At 38.8% G+C, this 14,368-nt stretch overlaps 1 protein-coding gene across 1 annotated transcript in view; it reads left to right on the forward strand.

Moving 5' to 3' along the window:
* ZEB1 (zinc finger E-box binding homeobox 1) overlaps window positions 1-14,368 on the forward strand; it is a 57,377-nt gene that overhangs the window by 19,128 nt on the left and 23,881 nt on the right.

Raw genomic sequence — 14,368 nt, forward strand, 5'->3', positions numbered from 1 at the left:
GGCGCGGGGGGGAGGGGCGCGCCAACTCAGAAGGTGCGAGGCGGGGCGCAGGAGCTGGAAGCCCAGCCCACAGCTTAGAACACAAAGTCAGCCGGGGCGCTGAGCAGGTGTCTGAAGAGAAAACAAATGAAGCCTGATCGTTTTTTCTACAAAGAAAGAAAATTCTAATTGGTAATGAAGTTTGTTCTATGTTATACATGCTTCTCACGGAAACACAGTAACCTGTATACTGTGATTTCTGTTCACTACTGTGTAAAGTAAAAATTTAAAAAAATACAAAATACCAAAAAAACAAAAAAAAAAACAAAAAAAAACAAACCACACACACAAAAAAAAATCCGGGTGTGCCTGAACCTCAGACCTAGTAATTTTTCATGCATTTTTCAAAGTTAGGAACAAGTTTGTAACATGAAGCAGATTAGAAAACTTAATGACTCAGAAAGCAAAGATGCAACAGGTTAAAGGAAACTGATTACTTAGATAAGCATCTGGCATTGTTTCATTTTATCAGTATTAATTATCACTCTTACGTTGGTTTATTCTTAAGCTGTACAATTGGGAGAAATTTTATAATTTTTTATTGGTAAACATATGCTAAATCCGCTTCAGTATTTTATTATGTTTTTTAAAATGTGAGAACTTCTGCACTACAAAATTCCCTTCACGGAGAAGTATAATGCAGTTCCAAACCGTGCTAACTACCATTTCTAAATTCAGTCTAGAAGGTAGTAACTTCTAATATTTAGATGTCATAGTAGAGCGTATTCTCATTTAAAGTGTATCGTTAGCCTTAAGAAAGCAGCCGATAGAAGAGCTGAAGTTTCTTACTCATGTGGTTTAAATGGAGTTGAAAAGATTGCCGTTGAGTTCTGATTGCAGGGACTAACAGTGTTGATCCTGGTGAGGACAGCAGAGTCGTCAGATCGGTGTTCTTAATTGTGTTTGAGTACGTGGTAAACAAATATGAAGGATGTGATACGAAGCTTTGTATCTCCTTTGGCCTTAAGCAAGACCTGTGTGCTATAAGTGCCATTTATCAGTATTTTCAAGGCTCTGACCAGCCTCCGTTCATGCGTGGCCTACAATAACTAGCATTTGTTGATTTGTTTCTTGTATCGAAATTCTAAAATAAAACTCAGAACCACTGACTCTGTCAGAGAAGCCAAACACTGGGACATTTCACCCTTTAATAATTCCTCAGTATTCATTTTGCGTTAATTGACTTTCAGAATTTCTCTACAGAAATGAAAGGGAAATCTTCTAATCTGCTTTATCCATGTACTTGGATTTCAAACATGGACCTGCCATTGTTATTTGGCTCATAATTGTTTCCAAATGTTAGTTATTATGGACCCAGTTTATTAAAAACATTAGCTGATTCTTACCTATCAGTATTATTTTATTTCTTTTAGTTTATAGATCTGTGCAACATTTTTGTACTGTATGTCTTCAAACCTGGCAGTATTAATACCCTTCTTAACTGACATATGTACTTTTAGTTTTAGAAAACTTTTATATTTATGTGTCTTATTTTTATATTTCTTTATTTATTACACAGTGTAGTGTATAATACTGTAGTTTGTATTAATACAATAATATATTTTAGTATGAAAATTTGGAAAGTTGATAAGATTTAAAGTAGAGATGCAATTGGTTCTCTTGCATTGAGATTTGATTTAACAGTGTTATGTTAACATTTATACTTGCCTTGGACTGTAGAACAGAATTTAAATGGGAATGTATTAGTTTTACAACTACAATCAAGTCATTTTACCTTTACCCAGTTTTTAATATAAAACTATTAAATTCTGAAATTCACTGTGTGACTAACAGCATGATGCTCTGCGGTTTTATTAAGAGATTAGTCTAACCATGAAGTCTCATTTCCTTATAAGCCAAGCTAGGGCAACCTTATATAAACAGTGTTGGGAACAACGTTTAACATTTTGTGCCAATTTGTTCCTGTATTCATGTATGTAAGTTACAAATCTGACTTTTCATTTTTAAGTTCCTTGTTACACCATGGTCATTTTCTAGTTTTTTACCAGACTCCCCCATCTCACAATAAAATGCATCAACAAGCCTGACTTACTTGCTGTCATTCTTTTAATCATTATCAAGATTTTTCTTTGGGAAACTCTGGAACACACATGGGGGTATTATACCGTCATCCTGCGCTTGGTTATCTTGGGCTGGGTCTGGGGAGACTGAATGGTGTAGACCCTCCCCGCTAAATCGTGCATTTTCCTGCGGCCGTGGGTGTTTCTGGGAAGGTCAGAGGTGACAACTAAGGAACCGCCTCCCCGGAGCTTTGCTTCCTCTTCCCGAACCCCTTCGCCCCTCACCCCTGACCCCGTGGCCTCTCACCCTTCGGGAAGCCTGCGTTAGGTGCCTTTCCTCTGGGCTCCCACAGCCCCTGTACCTGCCTCGTCATCTCAGCCCTCATGCTGTGGCTCACACGCCGCCCACCAGGACGGGCCGTGTCGGCCGCTGGGTCACCCGCCCGGCAGAGTGCCCGGCCCAAGTGCATGCGGCCACGTTGGTCGAACGAGAATATAATTTGCACGTTAACAGGGCTCAGCTGTGTCTTTCTTTACTACTCTTTTGCTTCTGTGTATGTTCAGTGATTTCAGCAATTTAATAATTTTTTTATTCAGGCCCTACGGAACACTAGACGTAACAGACAAATAGTAAATGATACCTTCCCTATTGCCTTTCTACTCTGATTTGCGAGCTTATTTCTAGTTGTCGTCTTTCTGGTGCTTAACCCAATGGTACACGACACAGGCATTCAAGGCCTCTGGTAGGAACTGATGGGACGACCCTCCCCTTCTTACGGCCTTATGTTCCCAGGTGATTGCTATCAGCATGGTGCCTCATTTCTCCTGTCACTGAGAAGAGCTACCCAATAAACAAATGCATTGTATAGGGTTAGAAAATAAGAGTAAATAACCCTTCTTAGGAGACATTGGTACTATGATCACTAAGGAGCAGCTCGAAGAAGGCAGAGTTCTCGATACATACGGGTAAACGGCTAAGAAAGGGATCCAGGTTCATCAGACAGGTTCTGAAAATGAAACCGCGCGAATGCTCCCCATTACTCCCCCAGGCCCCGTAACAGCAAGAGTGTCATTTGTCCCTGACTTGTACCACGCACACAGGTGATTCACTGCTGTTGTCAAAGCTGATTTCACAAAAGCCTTGCAAGACTGAAGGACCATGTGCCCATGAACACAGACATATTAAGGAGCAGAATAAAGACTGGAACATGGGTCCACCCGACTCTAAGAGCCATGCCCTTAACTAGCCTGCCTCATATCTCACTTAAGAGTAGCTTACACCATCTACATTTAAACTCAATCCTGGCCTTAAGTAGCATGAGTAGAAGATGTCAGCAAGGCCAATATACATTTTATAACGTGGTGAAAAAGAAAAGCAAGGGCAAGGGTTTTTCAAATCTGTGCGCAAACAAAATTAGCCTTGAAAACGTGAAAACGCAAACTCAGAACAGATCTCTTAAGATCAATTAGAACAACCACAATATGGTCTTTGTCTTCTGAACCGAAAAAAAAGCATAAATTCCTCTGTTCTAGTGAACAAATACATTCCACTCAATACACATTTTTTCCCAACAACACATGGGACATTCATGAAGAGAAACCATCTTATGGGCCATAAAACAACCCTCAAATTCAAAAGAACTGCAAACAAAGTGGTTTTTCTCTGACTACAAAATAATTAAACTAGAAATCAGTAACAGATACATCTGGAAAATCCACCCCCCCTCCGCAAAACTACTGGAAATTAGACAACACATTTCTAAGTAAAATATGACCGTTATAAATTATGAAGAACTAAGTAAAAATGAAAATGCAACACCAGAAGTTGCAGTGTGCAGTAAAGCAGTGCATGTAAGAAAATTTATAACATTAAACACTTTCATTAGAAAATAGAAGGTGCAGTCATCTAAGCTTCCACCTTAAGAAATTAGGAAAAGAAGAAAATTAAACCCAAACCAAGCAGAAAGGAGGCAATAATAAAAGAAGACAATGGCATAGAAAACAAAAACAATTGAGTAAATCAATGAAATCAGAATCTGATTCTTTGAAAAAATTAATACAATTGATAAACCTCTAGCCAGACAGATCAAAGAATAAAAGAAAGGAGACAAAATCACCAAGAACGAGAGAGAAGACCCTCTTGCAGATTCTACAGGGTAAAAGGATGAAAAGGAAGTAGTATGAACTTTATGCCAGTGAATCTGACGACTTTGATGAAAATGTCACGTCCAAAACTCACTAAAGGAGAAATAGATATAACCTGATGAGTCCAAAGCACAAAGAAATTTCTAGTTAAAAATCTTCCCAAAAAGAAGACTCCAAGCCCAGATGGCTCCACTGGTGCGAATTCTACCCAAAATTTACAGAAGTTATTGCACCAATTTTACACGAACTCATCCAGAAAATAAAAGAGGAAAACACTTCCCGCCTTAGCCTGTGAAGCAGCAGCATTAACCTGATAGGAAAACCAGACAATGATATTACAAGAAACGAAAACTACACACTAATAGCTCCCTGGATGTAGATGCAAAAATCCTTGATAATGGGGCTTCCCTGGTGGCGCAGTGGTTGAGAGTCCGCCTGCCGATGCAGGGGACGCGGGTTCGTGCCCCGGTCCGGGAGGATCCCACATGCCACTGAGCCTGCGCGTCCGGAGCCTGTGCTCCACAACGGGAGAGGCCGCAACAGTGAGAGGCCCGCGTACCGCAAAAAAAAAAAAAAAACCCACCTTGTAAACCAAAAATTTACACAGTTTTTACATATTTACATCATATTTACAGAGCAAAAAGAAAAACTATATCATCTTATAGGTGTACAAGAAGCATCTGACTAAATTCTACACCAAGTCATACAAGTTCTTGGCAATCTAGGAATAGAAGGGGGTTTCCTCAACCTGATAGAGGGCACCTGCAAAAAAACCCCATAGTTAATAATTTTGAAAAATTAAATGCTTTCCTCCTAAAATTATGAGCAAGGCAATAAGATCTGCTCTCACCCTTTTATTAACCATTGTACTGGAGGTCCCACGAGGTGCAACATGACAAGAAAAATGAAAGGCATACAGATCGGGGAAAAAAAAGTAAAACTTTTTATTTGCAGACAGCTTGGTTGTCTATGTAGAAAAAAAAGGAATTTACAAAAAAGCAACTAGAAAAGGTGAGAGCAAGGTTACAGGATATAAGGTCATTATGCAAAAATCTATCATATTCTTATAGTAAGGGTAAAATGGAAATTTAATTTTTTAATGTATGAAATATTTAGGGATAATTTAGCAAACTACGGGCAAAACCCAGGCACTGAAAACACAGCTGAAAGAAACTAAAGGTGCAATGAAAATGAAAAGATATTCCATGTTTATTGATCAGAAGATTCAGTGTCATTGCTGTGTCAATCCTCCCCAAATTTATCTATTTTTTTTTACTTTTTAAAAAATGTATTTATTTTATTTATTTATTTTTGCCTGTTGGGTCTTCGTTGCTGTGTGTGGGCTTTCTCTAGTTGCGACGAGCGGGGGCCACTCTTCGTTGCAGTGCATGGGCTTCTCATTGTTGTGGCTTCTCTTGTTGTGGAGCAAGGGCTCTAGGCACGTGTGTTTCAGGAGTTGTGGCACACGGGCTCAGTAGTTGTGGCTCACGGGCTTAGCTGCTCCGCGGCGTGTGGGATCTTCCCGGACCAGGGATAAAACTTGTGTCCCCTGCATTGGCAGGTGGATTCTTAACCATTGTGCCACCAGGGAAGTCTCTATCCTCCCCAAATTTATCTATTAATTCAACACAATTCCAGTGAAAACTGCAGCCACATACTTGGAGAAACTGACAGGCTTATTCAACATTTATACGGAAATGCAAAAGACTTCACGTAAGCAAAAGAATTTTGGAAAAGAAGAATAAAGTTGGAGGGCTTAGACTACCTGATTTCTAGTGATACTGTAAAGCTACAGTAGTCAATACAGGGTTGTACTGAATGGACAACACAGGGTTGTATAAGAATGGACATATAGATCAAGAATACAGAATTAAGAGTTAGGAGGAGATCCACATATTCATAGTCAATTGATTTTTGCCAAAGGTGCCAAGATAATCCAATGGTTAATTGATCATCTTTTAAAATGTACTGCTGATAGATATCCATATGCAGGAAAGTGAACTCGATCCTTATGTCACACCATACATAGAACTTGTTTCAAAATAGATTGCATACTTAAATATAAGAGCTAAAATTATAAATCTTTTGGAAGAAAACATAAATTCTTTGTGACCTTCGATTAGGCAAAGATTTCCTAGATAAGATACAAAAAGGATGAATGAGTCATAGAGGAAAAGAATTGATGAATTAAAATGTATGAAAACTTTAAAATTTTTCTCTCCAAAAGATACTGTCAAGAAAATCAAGAGGGAAGACACAGACTTCTTCAAGAGGGAGAAAATATTTGCACACATATATCTATATACCCGAGAAATGAAAACATGTCTACACAAAAACCTGTACACAATGTTCATAGCAGCATTACTTATAATAGCTAGAAAGTGGAAACAGTCCTAATGTCAATCAACTAATGAATAGATAAATGTGGTATATCCATACAACGGAATATTATTTCATAGTAAAAAGGAATGAACTACTGATGCATGCTACAACATGGATGGACCTTGAAGACCTTACACTAAGTGAAAGAAGCTAGTCACAAAAGATAAAATATTCTGTTATTCCATCATATGAAATATCCAAAATAGGCAAATCTAAAGAGACAGGAAGTAGATTAGGGCTGGGGGTGGGGAGAGAATGGATACTGACTGCTAACAGGTATGGGTTTCTTTTGGGGACAGTCGAAAGTTCCAAATTAGATTGTGGTGATATTTGCATAACTCTGTGAATATACAAAAGCCATAAAATTGTACATTTTAAATGGGTTGCTTTATGGTATGTGAATTATATCTCAACAAAACTGTTAAAATATATGTATATAAATAAGACAGCCCAATTTCTTTTTATGGGACAAAAGACTTGAACAGATACTTTACCAAAGAAGACATATGAGTGGGAAGTGAGCACATGGAAAGATGATCCACATCATCAGGCACTAGGGGAGGCAAAGTGAAGCCACAATGTGCTACCACTACACACCCAAGAGAATGGCCCAAATTTAAGACTATCGGTAATACCAAATACTGCACAGGCTATAGAGCAACTGGAGCTCTCCTACATTGCTGGTGGGAATTTAAAACAGTACGACCACTTTAGAAAATAGTTTGTCGGTGTCTTATAAAGTTAAACACATACTTAATATACAACCTTGAAAGCCCACTCCTTGGTATTTACCCAAGATAAATGAAAATATATGTCCACTCAAAAACTGTATTAAAATGTTCATAGCAGTTTTAGTCATAATAGCCAAACTGGAGATAACCCAAATATCTTATCAACCAGGGAACAAATAAACAAACTGCAGAATTTCCATACACGGGAATAAGTAACACAGAAGCAATAAGTAACATATAACAACATGGATGAATCTGAAAAGCAGATACGCAAAGTATAACATGAAGTGTGGTGGCCACACAGGTAAACACCTTCGTAAAAACTGTAAAAATTATCCTTTTTGATGCCAATCTCACACAACCTCCATTTCCTTTATTAATTAAAAGATCAAAACAACAGGTAGTAAGCGCTGTCCTTGTGTTCTAAGTATATATTTGAGTTGTGTTGCAGTAACTCAGTATTTCTATTATTGGAGTAGGTTTCTTCTTTCAGTCTTAGAGTACTAGAAGGTGGGAAGGGGACGATCTCTTAAATGCAGACATATTCAAGGCAAATTCCAAGTTAGAATTTTTTTTAAATCATCTGGAGCTTCAGAAAACGCTATATTCTATTATTATTACTTTGGGCCTTGTATATTCTTTTTATTGTGGTAAAATATATACAATATAAAATTTACCATTTTAACCATATTTAAGTGTACAATTCACTGGCATTAAGTACATTCACAATGTTGTGCAACCATCACCACTACCCATTTTTCATCATCGCAAACAGAAACTCTGTACCCAAAAGTCCTCATCCCTCCATGCCCAGCCTCTTTAACCTCTATTATACTCTGTTATATTTTCCATCTCTATGAATTGCTCTACATACTTCATATGAGTGGAATCACACAGTGTTTGTCCTTTTGTGTCTGGCTTGTTTCACTTAGCATAAAGCCCTCAAGGTTCATCTATGCTGTAGTATGTATCAGAACTGCATTCCTTTTCAAGGCTAAATAATAGTCCATTGTATGTATATGTTACATCTTGTTTATCCACTCATCTATTGACATCTGGTTGTTTCGCCTTCTGGCTATTGTGAATAATGCCCCTGTGAACACTGACTTGCAAGTATCTCTTTGAGCTCCTGCTTTCAGTTCTTTTGGGTGTATACCCAGAGGTGGAATTGCTGGATCAAATGGCAATTCTAAGCTAAACTTTTTGAGTAGCTACCAAACTCTCTTCCACAGTGGTACACCATTTTATATTCCACCAGCAAAGCACAAGCATTTCAATTTCTCCATGTCCTTGCCAACACTTGTTATTTTGTTTTGTGTTTGAGAATACTTATTCCGATAAATAATACTTATTTCTTCCAGTCAGACAGACCTAGGTTTAAATCTCAGAATGTTAGGAATCACTTCTCAGATTCTTCGTTTCTAAAATGTATTTAATATGCTCCCTCGTGAGGATTAAATGAGAAAATGTGTACAAATGTTTCAAGCATATGCACACATAGTAGGTGCTTAATAAGAGTTTCTCTCCTAACTATTCATCTTCATGTACTGCCCATTAATTTTCCTTAAGTACAGCTCTGATTATAGCTCCCTGTTCATGTGTGACCACTGCCTATGGAGTAAAAGCCAAATGCCTTAGCAGTTACACCTTAATTTCCCCTAATATAATTAGTAGCTCATATTTACTGAGCACTTACTTTACGTCAGACACTGGGATACTTGTATTATACTTATAAACTGTTTCATCCTCATAATGACACTATGAGATAGGCCCTGTGGTATAATAAAAATGTACATATTGGGGAAGGATTGTGGGAAGATGGTCGAGTAGGCAGCACCAGGCTCTGTCTCCCCACCTGGACAACAATTACCTAGGCAGAATATGTCTGATGTAACTATGTTGGTACCCTGGGCACTAGTGTCCAAGGGAAAACTTGGAGAGTAAATTGAAGCTAATTTTGGTCAATTCCCAAAGTTAATTTTTGGTCAACAGGAGCAGCTACCTATCCCCAACCCCAGCCTATGAAAGGCATCTGCACGCATGTCGCTGGAGCATCTTGCACACAGTGTGCAGGATCCAGGGTGGTCAAAAAGGACCCTGTGCTCCAAATAGCAGACACCTGTGCTCTGTTCACTGATTCCTGCTTCTGATCACAGAGGCGGCAGCCACTGTTGTTACTCCTCCCCCAATTGTCACAAGCCCCTCTCCTTCTGGATGAAGTGACTTCCATCCCCCATTCATTTTTCACTTTAGGAGCCAGACATTAGGACATTCAAAAACAACTAATATATGGGGAAAATTAGAAAGTGACTGCACATACCCAGGACAAGGCTCAGAAAAGACTTGAGAAAAACCTTAAGTTTACACCTCAGACCAATCCCTGGCTCAGAGACAGATTATAAAAATAAAACAATAACAAAGAGCAAACGCTGGGGAAAGGGGAGAACCTGATTTCCAGAGTTACTACATCATAAGATTCAAATGTCTAGTATTCCACAACAATGACAACAGCAAAAATCACAAGGCATAGAAACAGGAAAGTGTGGCTCATTCAAAAGAAAAAATAAATCAACATAACTGTCCCTGAAAAAGACCTGATGGCAAATCTACTAGACAGAGATGTTAAAACAACTGTCTTAAAGATGCTCAAAGAATCAAAGGATGATGTGGAGAAAGCCAAGAAGATAAACTGTGAACAAAATGGAAATATTAATAAAGATATAGAAAACCTAAAAAGAAACCAAAAAGAAATTCTGGAGCTGAAAAGAACAATAACAAGTTTAAAAATTCACTAGGGGCACTCAAAAACAGATTTGAGCAGGCAGAAGAAAGAATTAGCAAACTTGAAGATAGGGCAACAGAAATTTTCTAGTCTGTAGAACAGAAAGAAACAAGACTGAAGAAAGGTGAACAGAGTCTAAGGGACCTGTGGGACACCACCAAGTGGACCAACATAATATGCATCATGGGATTCCCAGAAGGAGAAGAGAGGGAAGGGGCAGAGAGAATAGTTGAAGAAATAATGGCTGAAAACTTCCCAAACCTGATGAAAGACATGAGTATAAACATCCAAGATGGTCAGTAATCTCCAAGTAAGATGAACTCAAAGAGGCCTACACCAAGACACATTATAATCAATCTATCAAAAAACAAAGACAAAGAAAGAATCTTAAAAGCATGTAGAAAGAAGCAAATCATCACATACAAGGGACCCTCAATAAGATTATCAGATTTCTCATCAGAAGCTTTACAGGACAGAAGACAGTGGGCTGATATATTCAAAGTGCTAAAAGAAAAAACTGTCAACCAAGAATCCTATACCCTGAAAAACTGTCTTTGAAAATGAAGAAGACATTAAGACATTCCCAGATAAACAAAAGCTGAGGGAGTTCTTCACCATTAGACCTGCCCTGCAATAAATGCTCAAGGGAGTCCTGCAAGGTGAAATGAAAGGACACTACATGGTAACTTGAAGCTGCATGGAGAAATGAATATCTCAATAAAAGTAACAGATGGGAAATTATAAAAGCTAGTATTAATGTAACAATGATTTGTTACTGCACTTTTCATTTTCTACACGGTTTAAGAAATTAACACATTTAAAGAAAAAATTATTAGTGTAAAAGCTAATATTACTGTAACTTTGGTTTGTAACTCCAAATCTTGTTTTCTACATAATATAAAGGACTAATGCATTTAAAATAATTATCAGTTTATGTTTGGGTGCATACAATGTATAAAGATGTAATTCTGTGACATCAACAACCAAAAAAGGTGGGGGCAGAGCTGTAAAGGAGCATTGTTTGTATGTTAATAAAGTTAAGTTGGTATAACTTTAGAATGTTAAATATAATCCCCATGGTAACCACAAAGAAAATAGCTATAGAATATACATAAAAGGAAATGAGAAAGGAATTTAAACATCTCACTACTGAAAATCAACTAAACACTGAAGATGACAAGAATGTAGCAAATTTGGGGGGGGAGCTATAAAGTATATAGAAAACAATGACAGAAGTAAGCCCCTCCTCATAAGTAATTATTTTAAATATAAATGGATTAAATTCACAAATCAAGAAACAGATATTGGCATGTGTATAAAAACACATGTTCCAACTATATGCTGTCTACAGGATAATCATTTGAGATCCAAAGACACAACAGGTTGAAAGTGAAAAGATGGAAAAGGATATTATGTGCAAACAGTAACCCAAAGGGAGCAGGGGATAGGGCTATTAGTAATATCAGACAAAACAGACTTTAAATTATAAAAGCTTATAAGAGACAAAGAATGACATTACATATTATAAAACGTTTAATACAGCAAGAAGGTATAGCAATTATCAACATTTATATACCAAATGATAGTCCATCAAAATAAATGAAGCAAAAACTGACAGAACTGAAGGAAGAAATAGAGAGCTCCATAATAATAGTTGGAGACTTCAATACTCTACTCTCAATAGTGGATAAAATAACCAGACAGAAGATAAGTAAGGAAATAGAAGACAACACAATAAATCAACTAGTCTAACAGACATATACAGAACACTCTACCCAACAACAACAGAATACATATTTTTCTCAGGTGCACATAGGACATTCTCCAGGATACACCATATGTTAGGCCACAAGTTAAGTCTCAATACATTTTAAAATACAGATATTATACAAAGGATCTTCTCTAACCACAACAGGATGAAAGTTAGAAATCAATAACAAAAAAATTGGAAAACTCACAAAATTTTAGAAATTAAGCAATATGCTCTTAAACAATTAATGGATCAAAAAAAAAAGAAATCACAAAGGAAATTAGAAAATACTCAGAGATGAGTAAAAATGAGAACACGATGGAGGTGGGGCCAAGATGGTGGAGTAGGAAGACCCTGAGCTCAGCCCCTCCCACGAGCATGTGAAAACTACAACTATGTACAGAGCAACTATCTATGAGAACAACCTGAGGACCAGCAGAAAAGGTTTTCCACAACTAAAGACACAAAGAAGGAACAACAATGAGATGGTTAGGGATGGTAGAGATACACGATGATCTGACCCACACCCCCCAGGTAGGCAACCCACAAATGGGAGGATAATCACAACTGCAGAGGTTCTTCCCAAAGAGTGAGGGGTCTGAGCCCCACATCAGGCTTCCCAGCGTGGAGGTCCTGCACCGGGAAAACAAGATTGCAGAACGTGTGGCTTTGAAAGGCAACAGGGCTTGTGCATGGGAGAGCCAGAGGAATCTAAGAAACAGAGACTCTTAAAGGGCACACAGTAAATCTCACACAATGCAAGTCCCAACACAGAGGCAGTAATCTGAAGGGAGTCTGGGTCAAACCCACTTGTTGATCATGGAGAGGCAGGAGGCAACTGATGCCCCTTGGGGACACAGACACTGGCAGCAGCCATTTTGGGGGCCTCGTTCTACCACCAGGACACTGGTGCTAACAAGCACCATTTTGGAATCCTCCCTCTAGCGTATTAGCAGCAGGGGCTTACCCACCCACCAGGAGACTGACATCAGCCCCAGGACACCCACCTGTGGGTTGGCATCAGTCCCAGGACCCCTCAGGACTGGCAGCCAGCCACCCGGGGATTAGGCTCCACCAACCAGCAGGCCAGCACCAGCTCTGCCCCCGCCATGCCATGCAACCAGCTGTGCCAGGACCCCACGCCACCTAACAGCAGGCCAAGAGCCTCCACATGAGCTAGGGCCATGCAGCCAACTGGGCCAGGGATCAGGCCCACCGACCGGTGTGCCCACAGTAGTCAAACAAACCACAACATAACAGTCTACACAGCCTACGTGAGGGGACCAGAGGGGAGTGTGCTGCTGGGCCCCACAGAATACCTTCTACATAAGGCAATTTCTTCTAGATTAGGAAACGTAACTGGATTACAAATACACAGAAATAAACACAGAATTAGGCAAAATGAGGAGGCAGAGGAGCATGTTCCAAATGAAGGAAGAAGACAAAAGTGAGAAAAAGAACTAAGTGAAGTGGAGATAAGCAATCTACCTGACAACGAGTTCAAGGTAACGATCATAAAGATGCTCAATGAACTCAGGAGAAGAATGAACACAGTGAGAAGTTTAAAAAAGTTAGAAAGTATAAAGAAGAACCAAACGGAGCTAAAGAACACAATAATTGAAATTAAAAAGTACAATAGAAGGAATCAACAGTAGATTAGATGACACAGGGGAATGGACCAGTGAACTGGAAGATAGTAGTGGAAATCACCCAAGCTGTACAGAAAAAAGAAAAAAAGAATTTAAAAAAATGAGGATAGTTTCTATGACAAAGTAGGATACAATGGAGAAAAGACAGCCTCTTCAGTAAGTGGTGCTGGGAAAACTGGACAGCTACATGTAACAGAATGAAATTAGATCACTCCCTAACACCAGACACAAAAATAAACTCAAAATGGATTAAAGACCTAAATGTAAGGCCAGACATTATAAAACTCTTAGAAGAAAACATAGGAAAAACACTCTTTGACATAAACCACAGCAAGATCTTTTTTGACTCACCTCCTAGAGTAACAGAAATAAAAACATAAACAAACAAATGGAACTTACTTAAACTTACTTTTGCACAGCAAAGGAAACCATAAGCAAGACAGAAAGACAACCCTCAGAATAGGAGAAAATATTTGCAAATGAAGCAACTGCCAAAGGATTAATCTCCAAAATTTACAAGCAGATGATGCAGCTGAATATCAAAAAAATAAACAACCCAATCCAAAAATGGGTAGAAGACCTAAATAGACATTTCTGCAAAGAAGATATACAGATTGCCAACAAAGACATGAAAGGATGCTCAACATCACTAATCATTAGAGAAATGTAAATCAAAACTACAATGAGGTATCACCACACACCACTCAGAATGACCATCATCAAAACATCTACAGGGCTTCCCTGGTGGCACAGTGGTTGAGAGTCCGCCTGCCGATGTAGGGGACACGGGTTCGTGCCCCGGTGCGGGAAGATCCCACATGCCGCGGAGCGGCTGGGCCCGTGAGCCATGGCCGTTGAGCCTGCGCGTC

Source organism: Lipotes vexillifer, unplaced genomic scaffold, assembly GCF_000442215.2.
Source record: "Lipotes vexillifer unplaced genomic scaffold, Lipotes_vexillifer_v1.1 scaffold229, whole genome shotgun sequence".
Lineage (NCBI taxonomy): Eukaryota > Metazoa > Chordata > Mammalia > Artiodactyla > Lipotidae > Lipotes > Lipotes vexillifer.